The sequence below is a fragment of the Varroa destructor genome, unplaced genomic scaffold, assembly GCF_002443255.2.
Source record: "Varroa destructor unplaced genomic scaffold, Vdes_3.0 BEIS01000003.1, whole genome shotgun sequence".
NCBI classification, from domain to species: Eukaryota; Metazoa; Arthropoda; class Arachnida; order Mesostigmata; family Varroidae; genus Varroa; species Varroa destructor.
In genome coordinates this window covers 54,472,594-54,480,321 of record NW_019211456.1, presented here as the reverse complement: position 1 = coordinate 54,480,321, position 7,728 = coordinate 54,472,594, and positions in this window count along the sequence as shown.

Genomic DNA, 7,728 nt, shown 5'->3' with positions numbered 1-7,728 from the left:
AATCACTCCAACGGAAGAAGTATTCTTTTGATCTGGTCAGTTTCTTCGTTAAGGTGAATGAATGTGTTAGTTTGGTGCAGTTATTCTATCAAGCTGTTCTAGCAGTGATTAGTTAGTTTGCTGAAACGAAAAAATGCCTTACTTCTTTATTCCGTTGACGTACTGTGAGTATCCCATTGCTAGAAGAAAGAGCGCTTCTTCGACTTTGAGGTTGTCAATATAAACCACATAATTTGCACTTGTAAAATTAACCTTCAACAGTTCGCCAGTTTGAGATCTTACTTAACTCCATGACCTCCTAAACCAATTTTCGTTTTCGAATTGGATCAGTGTTATAATTTCAATACCCCATTGCATTTATCCTGTTTCCTTATAATTTGGAAAACTGTATATATAATTGAGGAATATGGATTACATAGGGGGCGACGATTAAGATTTTACCTTGTAAATAAACCTAAATTCACTTGTATCTTGTAAATAAACTAAATTCACATCATGCTTCTTTATAAGGTTAACAAGCTGCCTCCCTTACTGTACATTCCTTGTTTCATCGGTCATCCAGCAGAAACTCCGTTAACTCGTTTTCCACGCAAAGCAACAGCAATGGGATAAGAGAATGAATATAACAGGAAACATTCACAAGAACTGCAACCTGTCGTCAAAAGTATAGATCTGGATTAGAACAGTTAGTGCAACAGGAATAGAACATTACAACACGCTCATAAAATAGCTGTAGCGTGGCCACAACCCTACTGTTAGAACATGTTTACGAAATGACGAGATACGTGGAGAATGCAAACTGCAATAGAATAAATACTGCCGATAGAATGTTACACATTTTTCAAGTTTTGAGCTTCTAAATGAAGATGGCCGGAAAATTGAGGGATAAGTGTTCTACGTGGAGGGTAGAAGAAACTTGAAGTCTCTCATATAAAGATAATTTTGTTAACATAGTTTTGCCCAAAATACTTTTTGAGAAATATTTTGAGATCCCAAAAATATCAAAAGCTTATTTTCTATGCAGAGTACCACTTTGTTGACAATTTTTTTTTTACCTGAATCTATTGGTCTCGACGATCTCGATACATTTTTCTATATTTAAAATTGATATTTCGGCGTGAAAAAGACCAGAAATTGAATATGATCCCTGCTTCGCTTATATGACATTAAAATGAAATTTTTTAATGGAGGTCTATGTAAAGAAAATATTTTTTTGTACCGGTCGAAACTACGACGTGCCAAGCCAAAAGCAATAATTGTCATTAGAATAATAACCAATTCATACCGAAACAGAACAACACAATATGAGGACTTGGACGGGATGCTTGTAAAATGTCTGTAAACTGTCAAGCGATATGTCAAGGTATGAATCTGCACTCGAGTTTCATTTACACTAACACAGAATCTAATGCAGTTTGATTAAATACCTGAAAAAGAATAACGGATTGTATATGACATGGTAATCGCAACCCGATAGGTGTCACTGTATATCTATTTAGGCAAGGCTGGATATATTCCTTATGCGTAATTTAACTAAGTAACGCATAAGGAATATATTATAAATCAGCGGCGAAATATACGCGGAGTAAAGCCCATGGGTCCGTCTAATAAGTATGTAGACGTATACAAGGTGGTCCATCTAAAGTCGGATTTGTTCTACTAAGCTTTATAAATAACTTAGAATATTTTTTTTAAATATTTTTTTATAATTTTTTTAAATATATATATTTTTTTGTTTTTTACCATTTTATTACCATTGTCCATTGCTATCACTGCTTTAGCTCAAGACCTAAGCCTCTCATTACTCATTTTCAAAATTTACTTCTTTATTATGCAAACAACTTTAAATACTAATTGCGCTGTATTTGACATTGGCAGGTGTCGTTCAAATACACTAAAAGACCCAATGGAATTAAATTTCGGCTGATAGCAGACGAAAAAATAAAAATAAAAAAACTGCCGGAAGTTTCAAAGAGTAGGAAGTGTTAAGAAGAAGGACGCATTGTTGGACGCTCCAACTGGTATTTGATATTCTCCTCTCCAAAGTTTCTGTATCGATATCTGTAGTTATCCGCCGATTACTAACCGGTATGTATATGTGTGCTTTTCGATCTGTTTTGGCAACTGATCCAGTAGGCAAATGGTGTTGTAAGGTATGCTCAGTGCCAACATCCGAGTGGTCAACAGGACATTGTTGAAATGTTTCGACACGCGTGCGCTGCAGAATGAATCACTGAGTTTCGCGGGGTTCGTATCAAGCTGGAGGAGTAGGTGTCAGACTTACAAGCGAAATGGAAGTATGTGGCAGCGGCGACGGTAGTTGACTGCGAGACATTTCCGAAGGGCCCTCGGATGTGCTTAAGTTAATCTAACCCTTCTTTCTCTACACAAAAAACAACTCTCTGTTGCTTGTGCTCTCTGTGCCCTCCTTCGGTCAGGACTGCAAAGCTGCGTAACACTTAATTGCAAAGAAAACGGGTCCAGAAAATACGGTGTGCGGCTCTTCGGCTGTCCGGGTCAGAGCGGTCGGTCATCAGGAGTGAACGGTACAGCAACATAAAGCGGGAGGATCTCCTATAGCATTGCCAGGAGGATAAAGCCTTTTTCAGGCATGAGAACCTTAAACAGCGGGTACAACAGAAAGAGGTAGAAGGCAAAATATTCATCCAAGGGTCATCGGTGACAATAGCACGCGAAGGCTTGAATAGCAAACCCAGCCAGTTCAATCCCCATAGCCAAACCTTCCAGCAGTTTGGTCAGCTTCAAAAAGACGATTTACCGCCAAGCGAAGTCACGGCTAAATAACTTCCGATCAAAAAAGCAGGCCCAAGCCGAAAAGCTAGATTATGGCTAATGAAAGACTTTGTGAAGCAGCTTCTGGTAGTCTTGATGTCAGAAAGGCCAATACGTGACGCTTTGAATCACAGCAGCCGCCCGGAACGATGTTCACGGAATTTACAATGAAACGTGACCTTGAAGAGAGTCTAAGAATTACGTAGTGTATCTGTAAGAGGTTTCGACTTTATCGCTCTTAAACGGCCATTCTTATGCAAAAGGTTACTTAAGTAAACAGCCCTTTTAACTTATTGCGTTTTTACTCGGTGCACTGGCTTACATTGAAAAGCAATAAACCCGACTCTCTTTTCGTGTTATCTCCGTTTTCTATAATCATAAGACAGTCACGCCGTGTCCAGCGAGGAATAATGTCATTGTTTTGGAAGACCAGCGACCAAGTCTCGTAGTAGCCTGTGTTGATTTGAAATCAACATATGCACTTGTTGAGAAATTTGTCAGTGAACTATGAATGCTGTTGCTCTATTATGCCTCATCTCTATTCATTGCCGGCGATTTCAACGTACACCTCCAAAAGCCGAATTCGAACCGTACCATAGCCCATCTAGACACAGTTTTTGACTATATTGTTTAGGTAGTCGATTCAACAACGACTTTCCTAGGACATGCAGGAAATCGATTAGCGATATATTTGCGATGAACTTAACTAAACTTCAGGTAAAACCTCAGGGTAAAAACCATTCACTGTCAGGAGCGGCAAGCGTTCATGCTCACCTACATATGGCAACAGATCTCGCTATCCAACCTGCATCTGCACGGATTGCCAAATGCCAATCTTCGTAGCGACGCCAAAATGTAGACAAGCTCGTCGAACGTCCCGACAATTTTTTTCCTGTACCTGAAGAGGTGAATACTAAAATTAATGTATAGCATCTGGTTGAAATTCGCCAGGTTAAAGTGTAGGCGCTCAATCTCGCCAGAAGGGCAGGCCATGGTTTAACTGTACTTCCCCGAGGAGCCGAGATGACCTTCAGCCTTATGGCTGAGGTATAGCCCAAGTTCTATCCCTTACTCTGCGTGTTCAACATGATCTATTTAAAAACGTGTGTACCACAAAGGCAATAGTACTCTAAACGGCTGGAGATTTATTTGATCGCCGATACAAAAGACAAGTGTCTAACACATGACGACAGCTTGGCGGCTTGCCCGGTTAGTCCCTCGGTCCTCACGAATACTTCTCGAAGATGCTTGTATCAAGAGATTCGATACTACGCGCGGTGTCGTTTTTCGCCGCAGCGTGAGAAGAGAGGATCTCAATATAACACGATTGTCTTTCAACAAGGGTGTGTGGAAGCTTATACATGGTTTTTAGAGCTTATGCAACAAGATAGGGTTTGCAACTAGCATCTCAAGCGCGGCGTCGTTCTCAAACCGCCCGGACTATACTACTTCACATCTTTTCATATAGGTGCATTCCTAGACCAGTGGGTGCTACCTTTTTAGTGATCTTTAAAGGGAAAAACGGGCCAATCGCGGCCTCATCATGATAATAGCTTGTTGAAAAAGGGTGTGAACAGCTATTTAGTAAGCGTACACGCCATCTTAATGGAGTAACATGAGCTACCGGAAAAACGCGCCGCAAGAAAGGGCGTGCAGGATCCTGATGGTCAATATCAAGAGAGTGCTGGCCATGTCGCGCCAACTTTGAAGCAGCCTTCGACCCAATGCCCGTGGCAAGGTTATGCTCATGCCGGCCGAGATGACTGTGTTTCCTACGAATGTGTCGTTGGGATTTTGCAAAAGAAGAAATTATAACAAACCGTAACCATCGATGACGAACCGGCCAAATTCCCGTCCTTCACATAGACGATTGGCATGGCGCAGGAGACCACCTAAATTCATCCCAATTTTGCTCAAAGGTCCCCTGATTAAATGAGAGAACCGAGGAAGTCGGCGGAAGTCATCTTGCATGCAGACAATTTGTTGATATACGGGTCGAACAGGCTCTAAGTGCAGCAAGCCCGGTTGCACGCGGCAGTCACAGATTTGGGATTAAGCGTAAACCTGACCAAGTCGAAGGCTACAATTTAGGATAGGAACAGGACAGCCGCCAGTGACATCTTGTTCCTCGCCAAATTACATGTTGCCTGTGGTAACTGGTTTTCGTATTCAGGGTCACTCTCCTTAACAAACGGCAGAAGAAAGAACTATGCGCGCTACTGAAAGATGCAGGAAGGCAGTGTTAGCAGCATAGGCAATTAAATTGCCTCATCACTTGCTCATCTCAACCGCTGTCAGCTGGTTCGACGTCCAGACAGCTTCGATCGCACATGTAAGGATCTGCGTCTTTGAGAAACATCTTATAGTGGGTACCCTCAAATAATTAATTCGTGTCAAAACTTGTTTTCTTAAAAGCACACTGGGACTACATATATAGACTCGTGTGTCCGCTATCGACTCGAAAAGGGCTGTGGCGATCAATGGCGATTTCTTTATTTCGAATACACATAGTGAAAACGGACGAACTGGCTCAACAGGTATGTTGTCACTCGTTTCACCGCACATGGGTTTAGTTATAGATCATTCACAAAAACGAGTCCCCCGAGCCTGTCGATCCACATAGGTGCATCAAATGCGGTAGAAATTGTGTTGGATATCGTGCCGCTTCTTGCTCCTTGGTATCATCTTTACTACATCAAGCAAATTTTTTAAATTAGTTTTATATACTCAATAAAACTCGTATATTCCATATAACGCAAAGTTTTTTAAATGGTTATGTATATTCATTCTAGTACTAAGATATTTTATTGTTGAGCTGTTATATAAAGTTTCTGGGTACTACTGGCAAAGTCGAATAAATAAAACCCGATTGATTTTTATTTAAAAATCTAAGCGTACAAAAAATACTTTTAAGCCATTTTGATTAATTCTCGATTCTTTAAAGCTAAACATTATTAAGAATCTCCAAGTGGAAATACCTTTCGGGTTTTTCAGAAATCACACGAAAACCAGTAATAACCTAGGCTGTCGGTTTCGAGCAAAAAAAGATTTTTTTATACCTATACTTTTTTATACTCTTTATATACTTTCAATGGTTGCTTGTCTCTCATTAAGCAATTGGATACCTCATATTGCAGAAACCTATTAGCATCTAAGACAAGCGTCCACAGTGGATCATTTCTGCTATCATAGTTTAGTCGTTTCCAAAGTGAGGTGTCGCTTAAATACATACCTGACAATGAGGCGTGAACACATCTTGAACTTCTACTTGAACTTGGTAGTATTAGAAATTTTGTTGGTTCTGGCTGTTTATGGTAAAAAAGATGGATGCAAATACAGACACCTTAATTCAACCATTTGTCCATTTGATATTAAATATTGTGCCTCATTAACAGTTCTTCGGTGTATTGTCATCAATTATATTGTGCGTTCTGCATTGTTGTGCTGCAGGCAAAAATCGAAAATCTCTTTCTGTCATCAATCACACTGATATATTAGATTCCGCACTGCATAATAGTATACGAAAATTTTGAACGTTTCTATTCATTGCACTTTTCGTTGCTTCAAAGGAAGGTCTTAAAACAAATAAGCGCCTCACAGAATACTAACGTGTCAATGTTTACAGAAAACTTGCGTTACTTCTTACTAAACCTATTTTCCTTTGGCGAAGTTATATCAATGAAGAAAGTAACCTGTATGTGATCATAGTCGCTCGCTCAATGGGTTCCTAGAACTAGTATGTAGTATAAAATATTATAAAAAAAATATTAATTCAATATTTAGCAAGGATACTAAAAATAGGAATAGGCATATAACTTGAATATTTTGTCTAATACTTATCTAAATCTAATAATTTCGTTTGAAAGGAAATTATATTTTTTTTTACTATTTTTCTATATTTATCTATCTATATTTATATGAATATATCTATATTTCTATATATTTATTCGTATTGAATTTTCTGAGTATCTGGGACTGAGAAAATCCCTTAGTCCGCATTTCAAAAATGAACCTCTATAAGCATATAGGTATAACTTTTATCAGCGAGAACGATTATCTAATGCTATATTTATGCTATACGCATGAATACATTTTTTATATATTTATTTAGTAGTAGTGGTAGTATATTTAGTATTTAATAGCAATATAGTACATTGGTTCTGCGAACATTTTTTTCGAGTAAACAAATATAACGGTGTCAATTCGAGTAACACGCGCCATGGAAGTTTCGCAACTCTAAAAGCACTGCGTTTATAATACTTTTTTACATGGGGAAGCAGTCTCGATAGTGTATCTCCAACTTGTCGTAGACTGAGCATCCATAGTTCTATTTAGGACTTCCGTTTTTTATTGTGTTTGAGACTTTTATATTGCTGCTAACGCTTTAAAAACTACATGTTGTTATTTGTTGTAATAATATTTTAACTGTCTTTTCTATCCGTCCTACCTTTTTCTGGGTCTAGACATCAGACACAGAAAGCATATATTATATAGATAATAGGCATACAGATAACAGTCGCGATCCTTTAAACAGTTGTTTCAGAGCCACTGTCCCAATGATTCTATGGTACATTTGTGAGCTTTTAGAGTTACATTAAAATTTTACAGTTGTTGATATTGTAAGAATTTTCAGCAACATGCTGTGAGCTTTGCGTTCAATTTGGCAAATTTACATTCGCTTACAGAAATCGTTTTCTTCCGATTGTCTTCTTTTTTTCCGTTAACAAACGTGTATTGAATTTTAAAATATGCAAAACTGTGCGTCTGGTCTAGAATGTGCATAGTCGTAGTCCATACTAGTTTGCAAACTGTCTGTGTGCAAACAGTCAACTGAGTATAAGCGGTTGACCTGCGCATTCACCCTGCAGATTTTGAGCAAGCTCGCGCATGTCTGTCATCTAATCTTCAGTAATACGTTTGTGAATCAAAGTGATT